Raw genomic sequence first — 18,303 nt, forward strand, 5'->3', positions numbered from 1 at the left:
CCCATGTGTGGCCACTTCCCCTGATCATCCCTCTTGTGTATTTAGTCTCTGTGTTTCATGTAGTCTGTGTCGCGTCGTCTGTGTTACCACCCCCTGTGTTCCGTATCTCCAGCCATAGCTTTTCCTTAGTTTATGTCCAGTTTAGGTTTCTGTTTGAACTATTACTCTTATGCTGCCCTCACTCTGTTTTGTTCCTTTCATCAGCCAGAATAAAAGGCTCGCTTTTGTTTAACTCCACTCCTGCATCCTCGCTTGTGTTCGCTCCTGGGTCCACCACACACATTTCCGCACGGTCTGCCTCCGCAGACCGTGACAGGTCCAGTTCAGAGTAATCGGTATCACCATGGTAGTCAGTTAAAGCTAATTTTGTACATTTTGAACACGTTTGTATGAAAGTGTACAAACCTCTGAACAGTGATTTATATCAGCTGACAAGCCATCCAACCAGCCTTAGTACCCCGCCCTTATTAGACAGAGTCTAATCTCTACATCTAATCTCAGCTGAGCCACTCTATCTGCTTTCTGTCAGAGTCATTAGCAGGATTGCTTTTTTTTTTTTTTTATGAGAATTTATGTTGATATAAATTGCAGAAAAACTGTTGATGCTTTTATCCTAAACTTGGGGAAAATACTTAAGGCTAGTCATTGCACAACAGATAAAATCCTGATTAGATATTATTAAAGGGGATTCATTTGGATAAAATAGTTAAATGATGGTCTTGCATATGAATTTTGCTGCACAAGAGATACTCAGATGAGAGCCTCGGCAGGTCCTGACCTCACTTACAGTGGGGCAAAAAAGTATTTAGTCAGCCACCGATTGTGCAAGTTCCCCCACCTAAAATGATGACAGAGGTCAGTAATTTGCACCAGAGGTACACTTCAACTGTGAGAGACAGAATGTGAAAAAAAAATCCATGAATCCACATGGTAGGATTTGTAAAGAATTTATTCGTAAATCAGGGTGGAAAATAAGTATTTGGTCAATAACAAAAATACAACTCAATACTTTGTAACATAACCTTTGTTGGCAATAACAGAGGTCAAACGTTTACTATAGGTCTTTACCAGGTTTGCACACACAGTAGCTGGTATTTTGGCCCATTTCTCCATGCAGATCTTCTCGAGAGCAGTGATGTTTTGGGGCTGTCGCCGAGCAACACGGACTTTCAACTCCCGCCACAGATTTTCTATGGGGTTGAGGTCTGGAGACTGGCTAGGCCACTCCAGGACTTTCAAATGCTTCTTACGGAGCCACTCCTTTGTTGCCCGGGTGGTGTGTTTTGGATCATTGTCATGTTGGAAGACCCAGCCTCGTTTCATCTTCAAAGTTCTCACTGATGGAAGGAGGTTTTGGCTCAAAATCTCACGATACATGGCCCCATTCATTCTGTCCTTAACACGGATCAGTCGTCCTGTCCCCTTGGCAGAAAAACAGCCCCATAGCATGATGTTTCCACCCCCATGCTTCACAGTAGGTATGGTGTTCTTGGGATGCAACTCAGTATTCTTCTTCCTCCAAACACGACGAGTTGAGTTTATACCAAAAAGTTCTACTTTGGTTTCATCTGACCACATGACATTCTCCCAATCCTCTGCTGTATCATCCATGTGCTCTCTGGCAAACTTCAGACGGGCCTGGACATGCACTGGCTTCAGCAGCGGAACACGTCTGGCACTGCGGGATTTGATTCCCTGCCGTTGTAGTGTGTTACTGATGGTGACCTTTGTTACTTTGGTCCCAGCTCTCTGCAGGTCATTCACCAGGTCCCCCCGTGTGGTTCTGGGATCTTTGCTCACCGTTCTCATGATCATTTTGACCCCACGGGATGAGATCTTGCGTGGAGCCCCAGATTGAGGGAGATTATCAGTGGTCTTGTATGTCTTCCATTTTCTGATGATTGCTCCCACAGTTGATTTTTTCACACCAAGCTGCTTGTCTATTGTAGATTCACTCTTCCCAGTCTGGTGCAGGTCTACAATACTTTTCCTGGTGTCCTTCGAAAGCTCTTTGGTCTTGGCCATGGCGGAGTTTGGAGTCTGACTGTTTGAGGCTGTGGACAGGTGTCTTTTATACAGATAATGAGTTCAAACAGGTGCCATTCATACAGGTAACGAGTGGGGGACAGAAAAGCTTCTTACAGAAGACGTTACAGGTCTGTGAGAGCCAGAGATTTTCCTTGTTTGAGGTGACCAAATACTTATTTTCCACCCTGATTTACGAATAAATTCTTTACAAATCCTACCATGTGAATTCATGGATTTTTTTTTCACATTCTGTCTCTCACAGTTGAAGTGTACCTCTGGTGCAAATTACTGACCTCTGTCATCATTTTAAGTGGGGGAACTTGCACAATCGGTGGCTGACTAAATACTTTTTTGCCCCACTGTATGTTGGAGAATAAGGTGATTGGGAACTATAATAGACCACCTAAATCTGTTTAATCAGGATAAATGACTACGATGTCAAGTTTATGTCAGTTTCACTAGTAATTAAAAAAAACAAACAAACAGAAGAATTAAAAAGAAGAAAAAAAAGAAATGATCTGCTGGAAGAAATCCAGAGCAGAGCAAATGGAAAGTGCCTCATGAAACCTGATACCCAGGACAGTGCAGGATTATAAAAGTTAGAGCCATAGGCAACATCAATCATACTTAGAGATACTGTAGAATGGCAGTAGGTATTTGCTGAGCCCATTATCATTCCAATATATAGATGCAAAAATAATTTCATTTACCAATGGATAGTATGAGATGTTATTATTATAATTGTTATCATGTGAGCTGATTGGGATAAAAAGGTTCAGAAAATGTTGCATTTACACAGAATACACAGAGACGGGGCCAGAGTTTGAAACTGTATATTACTAAGTAATATATTTATTATTGTATCAGTTGGCTTGAAAAAGTAAAGACATCAGAGGGTGGCTGCTGGATAATGTGTTTCTAATCTATTTACTTCAGTTGTCTCACTCTCTGCTAAAAGCTCCACTGCATTCACCAGCTGCTTCTAGTTTCTTTCTCCGTGTGCTGTTTGGTATTGGTCAGAAATCATTCAACTGCCCCCCACAGCTGGAAAAGAAGACCACAGGAAGAGCATGCTCTAAAAGGCCAAAAGTGGAATAGAGTGGATTTGAACTGTAAAGTGACAATTCTTGTCAGGTTTATCTCTGCAAGTGTCACCTTTCCGTTACACACTTCGTCCCGTCACTTCATCCATTATTAATACAAACAAATGTGTTTGTGCAGCTTTAAAAATGAAGAAGGGCAAAAGTCCAGCTCAGAAACACAGAACGGACTGTGTGTATCTCTGCGTAGCACTTAACACTAACAAGGCCCGGAATCAATTTGGTACGCTTGTATCCACATGAGTAAACTGAGGTTTGCACATATCCGTAAAAATCTTCTCAAATAATTCTAAAATTTAAAATAGGTCGGCGTGAGTAACAATGCAGGTAAGGTGGATACCGTCCTCCATTCAGAAGCAAGAAAGCTTAACGCTGACATCACTAGTAAAACATGTTGAATCCGTGTGAGCATAAAGTCTTTCCTTCTGTGCTTCATTCAGTTCTCACCACTCCTCATCAAGGCTCACCCTTGATTTTTTTTCCTAAATGCAATTTATCTGAATTTCCTGCTGCAGTTCACGTCCATTCCTGGCAGTGATATTTGGCCGTCAGCCAATCAGAATGAAGCAGCAAAGATCAATCGTGTGGCTACAGTGAAGCCCATAAATAAGCTTTTTTCTGATTGGTTCTTTATGATATGTTTGTTACTCTTCCTCAAAGGCCTAAAATATTTAACAACAAGCACTTTCACCTCTAAACCCACAATTCTGTACATTTTTACTTTGGTAAGTCAGACTGAGGTCATTGTTGTCATATCATATATCAATGATGACTTCAGCAGTCAAGTCTTACTTAGTAATAGTGAACGGGCTGTGAAAGCTTTTGCTACACACTACATTATATCTGTAGTCTGCCAGTAAAGTTCATCCTGTTAGATCACATTACTCACATTAGTTTTCTTGTGTTTTAAGCAGTGGTGTTGCTAGTATCTGAAAACAAGCCTAGAAATTGTTGGATTTTTCTCTTGATAATTCCACCCTTTTAAAGCTGTTTCACGGTAGAATTAATATCAAATGTTCTGAGAACTAATAACATATAAGTTTGAATATGTTTGTGTTAGTTCATTTTTCCAGTTCCAGTTGTGCATCCCTCCTGTTATATCTCCCCTTGTTATCCTGTGAGGGTATATATTGTCAGTCTGCCTTTGCTGTTTGTTGTGTTGTCCCTGATGATTGTGTGCACCCTCTGTACCTAACTGCTCATCAATCTGCTGCACTCTTAATCTCCTGCTCTCGCTCAGGTCTTGGCTGAAAATTTGTATCAGCATTGCCGACCAAATATCTAAATCTGATGTGATGATTAGGTATTTAACACACAATTTATCAAATTACTTGGTTCAATTAATTATTTGAACACAACAACCAGTATCAGATTTCAGAAAAGCAAATTATTAATGTATTATTGTCATAAGAACTAAATAGTCATCAAATCTGACTATTGGATTTCAGCTACAGGCCAACAGGATATTTCAATCTAACTATCATCGTCTTTATGGCATATGTGGAATACACAGATTACCATCCATCCATCCATTTTCTCCCCCTTATCAAATTCAGGGTGGTGCGAAAGATGGAGTCTTGATAGGTCGCCAGCCTGTCACAGGGCTAATACAAAAAATATACATATCTTTTAAAAATGTATCAGTTTCTTCTCAAATATCACTAGTGAATAGACACGTGTCCCTAAGATTGACTTTGCAATTCATGAACATTAAATCAGTAATATATGTGTGTGTGTGTGTGTGTGTGTGTGTGTGTGTGTGTGTGTGTGTGTGTGTGTGTGTGTGTGTGTGTGTGTGTGTGTGTGTGTGTGTGTGTGTGTGTGTGTGTGTGTGTGTGTGTGTTCTGTCTCTGTGATCATGTAAAGTTGGCCTCTTCAAGAAGACCTGTAAAGTAAAGATCAAGTACAGCTCATTGGATCATTAAGGTTCATTTATTCTGCTTGAATACAAAGAAGCATCTCTTAGCAGCAACTGCCCCCCCCCTTGAGAACTCCATCCACAAGGACTACATCACTGAAAAACTGTACAGTGCACCTAAATATACTAAATATACTGTACACTGATTACCTACAGCTTCCAGGCAAGAATGAGTTCACTGAAAGAACAATTTTTTTATTATACAAGAAAGATAAAGCAAATCTCAAAGCAAAGGAGGCCTATTTTGGGGCAGAGCACACATGCCTGGCTTCTGATTACTTGCTTGGGCACAAGAAGTACAAGGCAAGTGTTACTGAGCTAGGGAGTTCTTTGAAGGGCTGTGTGGTTCTTATTATGTTATTGAATGCAGCACTTTAAGATTTTTGTGCTTTGGTTAACACAAAGATAAATAAATTGCTGCTCAGTTCAGTGGCCCAATGAAAAATTCAACTCGTGTGGGTTTTTTTTTATGTTTTTGTTCTATAATTATTTGGCATGAATGTATGATTATATACATTTTACTGAACATCAGCTAATAAAAATCATGATGCAAGATTGTATTTGTATTTAACTCATTTTTGAAGCGGTGCACAGCAGAAACTGGAAAAGTGTTGGCTGGAGAAGGAGGCTGGGATAAAAGTGAAAATATTTATGTATTATTCAAATGAGCCATTATATAATAAAAACAGTCTCATCTGTGGTAGTGATGAAGTCATCCATGCACTGTTTACTCAACTCAAATTTGAAAGTAGTTCAATAGGGTCACAGTAGGTATTTTTGGAATCAGGTATAACTGCAGTTTATTCCCATATTTTTGTAAGTTTGCACTGCTAATCAAACTGTTACCTATCTTCACTTATGCACACTGAGACAGATGGTCATTGTGTAGGTGTAGATGTTAGAACCCTGTTTATGTCTGACAGAAGATGTGACTGTGAGAGGAAGGTTGCCATTTAATATTACTATGAATAATTCATCATCAAAACACTAATATTCCAAATGGTTCCAAATGCCAAGTGAAACCTGTATGTAAACCTCATAGTAAACTGAAGCGTCGATTGGATCAAATCAGTCCACTTGACAGCGCAAAGGCAAATCTTTTTACATCATGCAGTTGTTCTCTGCAAATGTCCATCGCAAATTGTTAGCCAATGAGTGTGTGGTTTCACAGTCAGACCTACCCCTCCTTGTCTTATCCATTTTCCGGCAACCAATTGGATTTCAGGACAGCACTTCAGAAACCAATAGCTGACACCACAGGAGCTACATCTGTCTTTTACTGTGTCTATACAGTGTCGCCTTCAACAGAGCAATCGAAGTTACATTGCCCAGCCTTGCCCCCCTTAGTTCCTCCTTACCACCTTCATGCTCTGTCTCCACAGTCTGATGTGTGATGTGTGGAGGGTCCGGGCTGCGAGGATTAAGGCAGTGGTGACTTTTCCACTGAGACATGTGGCCTGGTCAAAACACAGAGAGCGGCACTCTAAAAGATCTTTAAATATAGTAAACATACCTTGTGTGCCACAGACTGCTCCCAAACACAAGGGGGCAAAAAATACTTCTAAAACACTTAAGTTGGCTTTATTAAACGTTAGATCTTTAGCTGGGAAAACATTTTTAATTAATGATTTAATCACTGAGCACAGCCTTGATTTTATGTTTTTAACTGAAACTTGGTTGGACCAAAGTAACAGTGGAGCTGTTCTCATCGAGACGACCCCTCCTAACTACAGTTTTATCAGTGAGGCCAGGGTGAGCAGGAGAGGAGGAGGGGTTGCTGTCTTATTTAATGAATCATTTCAATGTAAGCAACTATCTCCTGGAAGTTTTCAGTCTTTTGAATATGTGGCTTTACAGCTGAAGGCCCCATCCAAAGTTGTGTTTCTTAATGTTTACAGGCCTCCCAAATACTGCACAGACTTTTTTAATGATCTCAGTGAACTGCTGTCTGTGATCTGTGTTGATTTCGACTGTGTAATTATTGTTGGGGATTTTAACATCCATGTGGACAACCCTCAGGACAAAGGGACTAAAGACCTGAGTAACACTCACTCAACTTTGGGCTGACTCAGCATGTAACAGAGGCCACACATAATAGAGGACACACTCTTGACCTACTGATCTCCAAGTCCTGAGCATTTTGAAGGTTACTGTGTCTGATGTGGGCCTGTCTGATCATTACTGTATTTTCTTTGAAAGTAAAATTTCAGCCCACACAAATATATCAACAGCAGTGATCACAAAACGGTGTATAACTGAACACAGTAGTGAGATCTTTAACCAGGTCTTCCCATTAACACCTGGCCTGTCCAGAGGTTCAGTCAATGAGCTCGTTTAGCTTCAATGCTAAAATGTTAAATGTAATGGACACTATTGCTCCCATTAAGGTGAAGGTTATCTCTGGAAGGAAAAAGTCTCCCTGGAGAAAAATGAAAAAAGAGAGTGTAGGAAAGCTGAGCGCAGATGGAGAAAAACAAACCTCCAGGTTCATTATGACATCTATAAAGAGAAACTTCACAATTATAATTTACAACTGAGGAGTGCAAGGAGGTCCTACTTCTCTGACATCAGTCATAATGCTCGGGTCTTATTTTCTACAGTTGACAGGCTAACAAACCCTCCTGTGTCAGTGGCAGCTGAACTTCATTCGACCATGGCCTGCAATGACTTCGCCAAATTCTTCACAGACAAAATCCAAAAGATTAGACAAGCATCAACAGCATATTCAGGATATATACTGTGTCCACTGAAAAACTGTTTAAACACCATCAAACAGTTTCACCCTATTAACAGCAAAGACCTGGAGGACATCTTAGGTAAACTGAACTCCTCCTCTTGCTGTTTAGATGTCCTGCCAACACGTTTTTTCAAAAAGGTCTCAAAGACTTTAGAGTCAGACCTGTTACAGATCGTCAACTTTTCTTTCATGTCAGGTGTGTTTCCAGAACCACTAAAAACTGCTGTAATAAAACCTATACTGAAAAAGGACAATCTTGACAAGACACAAATGAACAACTACAGGCCGGTCTCAAATCTCCCATTTTTAAGTAAGATCATTGAAAAAGCAGTTTCTCAACAGCTCAATTACTTCTTAAAACAGAATAACTGCTACGATGCCTTCCAGTCAGGTTTTAGACAGAACCACAGCACTGAAACCACTCTGACAAAAGTGTTTAATGACATATGTCTGAATACAGACAGTGGAAAAATGTCAGTCCTAGTTTTACTGGATCTCAGTGCAGCATTTGATACAGTTGACCACAACATATTACTCAAACGACTGGAGAACTGGGCAGGTCTTTCAGGAACTGTACTAAACTGGTTCAAAACATACTTAGAAAACAGGAAATACTTTGTATCAATAGGTAACTTCACATCTGAGCAGACAAGTATCACATGTGGAGTTCCCCAAGGTTCCATCTTGGGACCCCTTCTGTTTAACATCTACATGCTCCCACTGGCACAGATTATAAACAACAACAAAATAAACTATCACAGCTATGCAGATGACACACAAATATATATCACAATGTCACCAGGAGACCGAGGCCCTGTACAGGCTCTTGGTAAATGCATCGAGGAAATTAATGACTGGTTGTGCCACAATTTTCTCCAGCTAAACAAAAACAAAACTGAGGTAATAGTCTTTGGTGCCAAAGAAAAACGATTACAGGTCACCAGCAAACTTCAATCTATACATCTAAAAACCACAAACCAGGCGAGAAATTTGGGTGTAGTGATGGATGCAGACCTAAACTTAGAAAAACACATTAAGACAAAAACAAAATCATCTTACTATCACCTTACGAATATATCAAGGATAAAAGATCTGATGTCTCAACAGGACCTGGAAAAACTAGTCCATGCATTCATCTTTTGTAGGCTTGATTACTGTAACAGCATCTTTACAGGTCTACCTAAAAAATCAGTCAGACAACTACAGCTCATTCAGAACTCTGCTGCTCGAGTCCTCACTAAGACCAAAAAAGTGGACCACATCAGTCCAGCTCTGAGGTCTTTACACTGGCTGCCTGTCCGTCAGAGGATAGACTTTAAAGTTCTGATGCTGGTCTATAAAGCTCTGAATGGTTTAGGACCAAAATACATCAGTGTCCTCCTGACCCAGTATGAACCATCCAGATCCCTCAGGTCATCTGGATCCGGTTTTTTATCAGTTCCCAGAGTCAGAACCAGACACGGAGAAGCTGCATTCAGCTTTTATGCTCCTTATATCTGGAACAAACTCCCAGAAAGCCTCAGATCAGCTGAAACACTCAGTTTATTTAAATCCAGGTTGAAGACTCACCTGTTCTCAGCTGCATTTGAATAAAGCACCAAATCCACACTTTTAAATTTCAAAACTTATATTTTAACTACTGATTTTATCTACTGTTTTTTTAATCAATTTGAAATCATGCTTTTTATTGTTTTTGTTTTTTAATGTCTCTGTAAAGCACTTTGAATCACCTTGTTGTTGAATTGTGCTATACAAATAAACTTGCCTTGCCTTGCCTTGCCTTGCCTATAAGTCGGCAGTGTTTCAGATGTGACAGTAGTAAGAGATGCCTCTCCTGATCACCCGGTAACTACTTTTTGAATATGCCTGCCCTTTAAAAAAAAGCTTCAGAGTTATTCAAAAAACGCCCAGGGCTAACAAAACACCTTTTTATAAGTCTTTCTCAAAAAAAGAGTGTTGTTGTACTATTGCGTGTTGTATGACATCTACATGTGTGAGAAATGCAGAAAAGAATAACTCAATCCTTCTTGCTTTTCATAGCCATTTGTGATCACTGGGGAGGTGATGGCATTTCCATAACTTGTCATTTTGATTTATAATTTCACCAGGTGAAAACCAACACTGCTTATGGATTATAGCACACAAAGGCAACACTTACTCATTATTCAAAACTCATTAATCCACTTGATCCCATAAATTAACTCTTCCTGGAGTCTTATGTACTTACATCTATGATATTGCCAAGCAGAACATCAACGCATACTGCCAAGAAATGATTTCAGCACACTGAGTCCAGTTAAACTGCATTTTAGATGGAACATCATTTATTATGCATTTTTTCAGTCTGATTCTTGTCTTTATATAAACTAACCTAGCCATGATAATGATATATTCCTTTAAAAATGTTATTACCAAAGTCAGCTTGCAAGCTTACAACAAAAAAGCTATGATATTACACTTATGACAGCAGTAAGAAATAACACATTAACGAGCTCCATGTTTTAACAATGATTGATATGCTGCTCAAAACTTACAGTTTACATTTGGATCACATTAGTTCCTCTAAGTATAGTCACTGAAACTAAATGTTACGGAGGAAAAGGCTACATAGATAGCTAGCTGCATTTGTAATTGGGGATCAGGTTATGCAGATTTGCTGACTTGACCTTGCCCAGCTCATTAGTACTTTCTGATGAGGACTCTTGCTGATAAAAGAAGGTAACAGGACTTGCCTCCTAAAGCAATCAAACAATTAGTCCCTACAGATACTCGATTATCTATAATTTTACCATAAGCACAGCTTCTAGACAGTCATTTCTATCTCTTCATTATATAGGACATACACACAGATCATGGTCCAAATGGGAGGCAAATTCAGATATACAGACTAAGTAAGGTCTTGTGAGGAGATTTCAAATATGACTGTATAATACTAAACAGATATTTTTTATTTAAACAGTGATTCTTATAATAATTGTGTCACATGCCATTTCTGGCATGTCAAGTGTACAGCACGTTGTGTTCAGCTGGGAGTTGTTCTGAAAGTGCTGTATAAATAAATCACTTGCTTGCTAATTTGCAGTAAATGTTTGCAGTGCAAAGAAAACAACAGTCTGACAGCTGTATGACTGTCCACAGAGTTAGAAATAGACTATATAGATTTTATTCTGCACTGATTATAAATCTGGGATATAATTGCAGCAGATAGCAAACATTTAACAGTGCTTGTAAAAACATCTGCAAATTAATTTGCTCCCCTACAGACAGCAACTTTGTAATGAGTAAATGAATCAGGCTGTCAGTCAGCTCATCAGACTCAGAGTCGAAGTTAACTCTGGAACAGAAAACCCAACGTTTCCCTCTGGAAGGGTTAACAAACTGAGATTTGTTATCTAAACATGCTTCGTCGAGTTGGGCCAAGACTGGATTAGCTGTTTTCTTGTCTTTACCAATGACCATATAAAAGGTTTTCATGACTTAGCATAGCATCAAGACAGTCTTTATGCTAAGCTATGCTATGCTATGCAAAGTCTTAGCTTCCCAACTCTGTAAGAAAGCACAAACACTATATTGCCAAAAGTATTTGCTCGTCTGCCTTTACACACATATGAACTTAAGTGGCATCCCATTCCTAATCTATAGGGTGTAAATATGATGTCAGCCCATCCTTTGCAGCTATAGCTTCAAATGTTCTGGAACATTCTTCCAGAAGTACATTTGTGAGGTCAGACACTGAAGCTGGATGAGAAGGCCTAAATCGAAGTCTCTGCTCTAATTCATCCCAACGGTTTTCTGTCAGGGTAAGCTCAGGACTCTGTGCAGGCCAGTCAAATTCTTCTGTTCCAAACTGTTCCCACAAACCTGGGAGTACTGTGTACTGAGCCCTCTCCTGTACTCACTCTACACCTACGACTGCACAGCCACTAACAGCTCCAACATCATTGTGAAGTTTGCGGACGACACTACAGTGGTGGGTCTTATCACCAACGGTGATGAGACGGCTTACAGGGAGGAGGTCAGCGCCCTGACCCACTGGTGTCAAGACAACCATCTCACCCTCAACGTCGCAAAGACAAAGGAGTTGATAGTGGACTTCCGGAGGTGCAGAGAAGTACACACCCCCATCACCATCAACGGCGCTGCTGTGGAGAGAGTGAGCAGCTTCCGGTTCCTTGGAGTACATCTGGCTGAGGATCTTACGTGGTCAGTACACACAAACAAAACAGTGAAGAAGGCGCAGCAGCGCCTCTTCTTTCTCAGGAGACTGAAAAGATTCGGCATGAGCCCCCGCATCCTCAGGACCTTCTATCACTGTGCCATTGAGAGCATCCTCACTGGATGCATCACCACCTGGTATGGCAACAGCACCGCCTACAACTGCAAAGCTCTCCAGCGAGTAGTGCGGTGCTCTGAACGGATAATTGGAGGTGAGCTTCCCTCCCTCCAAGACATCTACAGGAAGCGGTGCCTGAGGAAAGCGGGGAGGATCATCAAGGACTCCAGTCACCCCAGCCATAAACTGTTCAGACTGCTTCCATCAGGAAGGAGGTTCTGCAGCATCCGGTCCCGTACCAGCAGACTGAGAGACAGCTTTTTCCATCAGGCCATCAGACTGCTGAACACGTCATAGACACCTCAGCTTCACTACTGGAACTTCAACATTATGCACTCCACACTGTATATAAATGCCACTTGTTTTGCACATATTCAACTCTGTATATTTTATATATTTTATAATTATTATTATTATTATTATTTTTATTTTTTTTTACTATTTAATTTGTAAAAATGTGTATACACACACACACACACACACACACGTAGGAAAATATTTAGTATACACATCCAGAAATGCATACACTATTATATATTGTACATATATTTATTAGTTTCAGGTTGGCCATTCTTGTATTTTGCTCGTTTGTGTTGTTGTGTTTGCACATCTCTGTTGCTTGTGGGGCTCGCACACAAGAATTTCACTCGCATGTGCTGTGCCAGTGTGCCTGCACATGTGATGTGACAATAAAAGTGATTTGATTTGATTTGAGTATCACATTTTCCAAAATATGTAGGTATGCTGAAACATTAAGAGTTCCTTTCACTGGAATTAAGTGGCCAAGCCCAAATCCTGAAAAACAACCCCACACCTTTTCAAACCACTTGTGTTTATGACATCCTGAGCATCACTTTTGAGTTTTTGTTTTTTATTTATGTGTCTTGATATGCTTTAAATGAATGTCCCATCAGATCCTCATTGGAAAAAAATTTAAGGCATTATTTGGTAATGCAAATTAGGTAACTATGGCACATAAACACTGCTATATTCATTATGAGTTCAACAATGATCATTTTTTACTATTTTCTGTTGTACGTTTTTACACTTTATACTCTGTGAAGTCGTAATTAAAATTCACGTAAAGACACAAAGAACCAGAGACACGATGCCTATTTTACCATAGCTAAACATTTATGGATTTATAATTAAACTTACTAAATTTATATTTTATAAAAACTGCCAGTAGATATAGATGATATATAGTCTACGCCATAAACAAAGGTCAAAGGTCAATGTTTCAACTACAGATGACTCTCTGATACTGAATGCATCACAGCTCATAGACATGCAGTTCTTCTTTTTACATCATTTTATCTCTGGCACCTCAGCCTCCACTAAAAAGCCACAAACAGTGAAAATCACATTCCCTCTTGCATTTGACAAACAGCCACAAAACACACACATCCACTTGTTGCCAGCGAGATCCAGACGACATCAGTGGGAACGTGACTGTTGATCAATCGAGTTGAGGGGGCTGCTGTTGGAAGCAGAGAAGCCTGCATTTCCTCCTGAGCTGAAGATAAAGAAACATTGATTTGTCTCGCTCAGCACAACATTGCCTACCCAGACATACTCATCACGCTAAATTTAGACTGCGACGAACTCGTGGCGAGCAAATAAGGAGGTAAGGATTTTTCACTAAGCAAGTAGTGCATCTGAAGAACAAGTGCCAGCACTGCAGTGAGCGCTCTGTGAACACCGTCAGGGGATGTTTGAGGGTGACGATGGCTTTCTGGGGCACTCAACGTGCAAAAACAAACACAAGTGACCCTGCAAGTGTAGCTGTCTGCTGTCATTGTCTTAATTATGAGCCGCAGAGGTAGCCTTTCTGTGCATTTAGCATTCGCAGTATCCATAACTCGTTGAAAATTTGGAGAAAAAAAAAAGAGAGAGAAATCTATTTTATGTGCAAAAAGTATTTTGACAAATAATCAGAATGCCAAGCCCCCATTCTAATGTTTCCAAAAAGCTTTAGAGTGGCTTGTCAACTATATCAGCTGATCGATTGATTGATCGATATGCAATGCAACTAGCAAGTTAAAGATAATTACATAACAAAGATCTAAGCAACCTGAATTTTTCAAGTCGATCAAATTGTGCAATTTTCCTGGGGCATTCATGTTAAAGTTGCAGTAGGCAAAACCTAAAAGAAAAAAGACGGGGACAGAGGATAGCAGATTTTTTTTTTCTAAGTAAAGACTCCTTCAGTTCTCCCCTTCTGTTCTCTCAAGAGGCAAACATGGGCCTCTACCTGTTTGAAATAGCTCAGTGCTGAGTTTTCCCTTCATGGTGAGTCTGAACCCACCTCATCAAACACAAAACCCTCTGCTTAGCACATCACACCAGTGCATACCCCTTCTTATAGACTATATATAGAAAACATTTTTCTGACTTAAGCTTCTCATCTGATCTGTTCATTCATGTGTTAGATTTTCCAAAGTCTGATAATATAACCAAGATGAGAAAAAGGAGGGAAACTGAACTGAGCTGAATGAAGTTCCATCTCAGTTCTTCACTATAAGTAACTCTTTTCATATATAAGTACCGTTGTCATCCATTATACTACAGAGATATTAGCTATAGGCACTTAACAGGATTTTAGTTTATAGAAAAACACTTTGCTACAATACTCAGTTGATGTGTCTTTTAAGAAAAGTTGCTTTATGGTGTAATGTGTCATCGTAACAGATGAAGTTCTTGTAGTTTTTGTTGAACGGCAGCCACCGTGGCCAAAGGCGACACCAGCAGAATGATGACATATGCTGAAACGTAACAAGAGAGCAGCTCCCATGCTGACTCAAAACTACGCTCAGTGTCGGAGGAGTATTTATCTGAATTCTCTCAGTGTTAGAAACCATATGTTATCTGGTAATTCAGCAAGAAATAGGACAAAGAAATGGAACATCTCAGCCTGCTTTGCGATATTTAACTGGACTATGTTTTAAATAATAGTGCCAACAACAGATATAAAACTGATAGGGCCGGGGCATACATACTGCTGTTTTGCATGAGCTCTTTTTGCAACAACCTGTAAACCTTTTGTGAATGGGCCAGGCTGAGGAAGTCTGAGGATGTGGTTCCCTGTGAGAAAATGGTGGAATGCTCTCCCCTGGTTGGGGAAGAAAGGCTGCCTCCAGTGATAATGGGCAAAGAATATAGGTTATCATTGTCTTGCTTAAATAAGCAACAGATTTTATGGGAAATGGAAATTCTTACCTAAATGCTGCTGTCCAAACAGGGCCATCAGTGCAAGTCTACAGCTCTGTTCAACACAGATGACAGCTTTTGCATGCTGATAACAAACAAGATGTTCTGCCTCCTTTTAAACTGGAGGACACACTAACGTTTTTTCAGTAACGTTTTTTAAAGAAAGCCGGTCACAGACCGCAGCCTCCAGGCTGGGCACACAGCCGGAGGGAGGCAAAGAAGCCCCCCAGCCAGGCTGAGAAGACCCACAGAGCCCCAGCAGCCACGGTCGATCACAGCCCCGGTGCAGAGAGCCCCCTCCGAGGAAACACTGGAGATATGACCCAACAAGGATATATACAGGATAAAAAGATAAAATAAATAAGAATGGGATACAGTATAAATGTAAATAGAGTAAGAAGATAAAAAAATGAATAAGAATAAAATCAATAAATATTAGGTAAAACCTAAATTAATAATATAAATAGAATAACAGGGGGTTATTATATACAGTGGGTTCTCTCCGGGTACTCCGGCTTCCTCCCACTGTCCAAAGACATGCACTTAGTGGGGATAGGTTAATTGGTTAATCCAAATTGCCCATAGGTGTGAATGTGCAAGTGAATGTGAGTGCAAATAGTTGTCTGTCTCTGTGTGTTGGCCCTGCGACAGACTGGAGACCTGTCCAGGGTGTACCCCGCCTCTCGCCCTATGACAGCTGGGATAGGCTCCAGCGCCCCCCGCGACCCTGAAAAGGATAAGCGGACGCGAATGGATGGAGAATAACAGGATAGAATAAATAAGCATAAAATAAATAAACGTTAGGTGAAAGCTAAATTAAAAAGGTGGGTCTTGAGCCTGTTCTTAAAAACATGTACGTTCTCTGCGGCCCTGAGCTCCTCCGGCAGGCTGTTCCACAGATGAGGACCATACCACTGAAAAGCTGCCTCTCCGTGAGTATGTGTCCTGACTTTAGGGACAATCAATAGGCCAGTACCAGAGGACCTCAGGGTCCGCGAGGGTTCATATGGTGAAACCAAATGTGAGAGATAAGAAGGCCCAAGACCATTAAGACATTTAAAAACCAATAAAAGAACTTTAAAATCTATCCTGAAACACACGGGGAGCCAATGCAGCGATTCTAAAACCGGTGTAATGTGGGCCCGCCCTCTGGTCTTCATCAGCACACAAGCTGCAGAGTTTTGTAAAAGTTGTAAAGGTGAAATATTATTTTTGGGGAGACCAGAGAGCAGGGCATTACAGTAATTAATGCGACTGGTAATGAAAGCATGCATCAACATCTCCGTGTTGGCCCGAGAGAGAATAGGGCGGACTCTGGCTATATTTTTTAGATGATAAAATCCAATTTTGGTTACATGTTTAATATGTGGGATAAAACCAAGCTCAGAGTCAAAAATAACACCCAGTTTTTTCACTTGTAGTGAAGGGCATAGTGAAAATGCCTCTAATTTAGACAAGAGTTTCTCTCTCTGAGCCTCAGGACCGAGTTTTCTGCCATCCAGGATCTTATATCTAGAATACAGTTAAAAAGAGCATCCATTGGTCTGGTGTCATCAGGAGACACGGAGATATACAGCTGAGTGTCATCAGCGTAACTGTGGAAGTTCACTCCACGCCTCCTGATGACACCGCCAAGAGGGAGCATACACAAATTAAAAAGTACAGGGCCTAAAACTGACCCTTGAGGCACACCACAAGTCATTTTATGGATCTTAGAGGAGCATGTATCCATACTCACCATAAAAGTTCTGTCTGAGAGATAGGAAGTGAACCAGTTGTGTACAGCACCAGAAAGGCCCACCGTGTGTTTCAGTCTGTTTAAAAGAATAGCGTGGTCTACTGTATCAAAGGCTGCGCTTAGATCCAGTAGCACCAGGACTGAGAGCTTTTGGGAGTCCCAGTTACATCTAAGATCATTTAACCTGCATGTGTGGATATACCAACAATATTTGCCATCGCTTTCCAATAAAAAACCTGCACCCTTGCAAAGCAGTCATGATCAAGTGAGGCTGCACTGAAAAATCTTCTAAATGTGTTTAATTGAGTAAGCCTGTATTTTAAGTGTTGTTTAGAATAGTATATAGGGCACACTCAAACCAACTAGGACTCGGTCTTTTACTTTATCACAGACCCCACATCTGTTAAAAGAGACCACTCAATCACATCTCAGCAGCCTGGCAGCCAGCATCTGTCTACTGCTGTCCTTGCCTTATTGTCAGATCAGCAAAATAATGGAATACCACGCCGTGTCCTTAGGTTGTCTCTCACAATAACCAAAACAGAATTATTTTTTTGTTTTTTGTACTGATTGTCTTTTAGTCATTTTGTTGCCTTTATTCAGTCAGTTTTTGTAGTCTTTTTTTTTGTCACATTCTACTCTGGTGCACAACTGAGACATTTAGTCATCTTATAGCTGCAGAGGGTATTCAAGTATCTCACACAGCTGGTTCTATCTGCAAGAGGACACACTATAATCAGGCTCCTGCAGAAGCCAAATGGCTGAAGATAACAGAAAGCTCAGCACTGCATCTGATTGGGAATATGCCTTGGCTTTGTGGAAATTGTTACAGGCTGCAGAGAACTGGCTTTACGTTACTGTCTCAATAGCATTAAGCCTAACGAAAACACCTTTTGTAGCAGAATTTGTGCCAAGAAAGAACTGAGACAAGATGAATTTTGTACAACAGCAGAGATTTAATCCCACAGGGATCCATGACTGTAGATCACTGTGTCTCTTTCCCTTATCTAATGTTTGACCAAAAGTGATGGAGAAAGGCTGGCCTTGGTCTCAGACAGCCAGAAACATAAAGCGAGAAAGAGAGAGAGAGGACCTAAAGCAGCAAGCCCAAGAGTATTCTGGCTATATAGTACTCATTTTCCACATATTGATTATTCACGCGCATTACAACTGAGGCCACTGAACACAACACCTGACTAACATTTCCAGAGAAACCCCATCGAAAAGAAAGAAAGCTGC

The 18,303-nt window shown here is 40.5% G+C and overlaps 1 protein-coding gene across 1 annotated transcript in view; it reads right to left on the minus strand.

Moving 5' to 3' along the window:
- The window catches only part of kcnq2a (potassium voltage-gated channel, KQT-like subfamily, member 2a), a 41,284-nt gene that overhangs the window by 20,413 nt on the left and 2,568 nt on the right, over positions 1–18,303 (minus strand). The window lies entirely within an intron of this gene.

The sequence above is a fragment of the Rhamphochromis longiceps genome, linkage group LG20 (assembly GCF_057381845.1).
Source record: "Rhamphochromis longiceps isolate RC_006_pf linkage group LG20, R_longiceps_female_GT1.1, whole genome shotgun sequence".
NCBI classification, from domain to species: Eukaryota; Metazoa; Chordata; class Actinopteri; order Cichliformes; family Cichlidae; genus Rhamphochromis; species Rhamphochromis longiceps.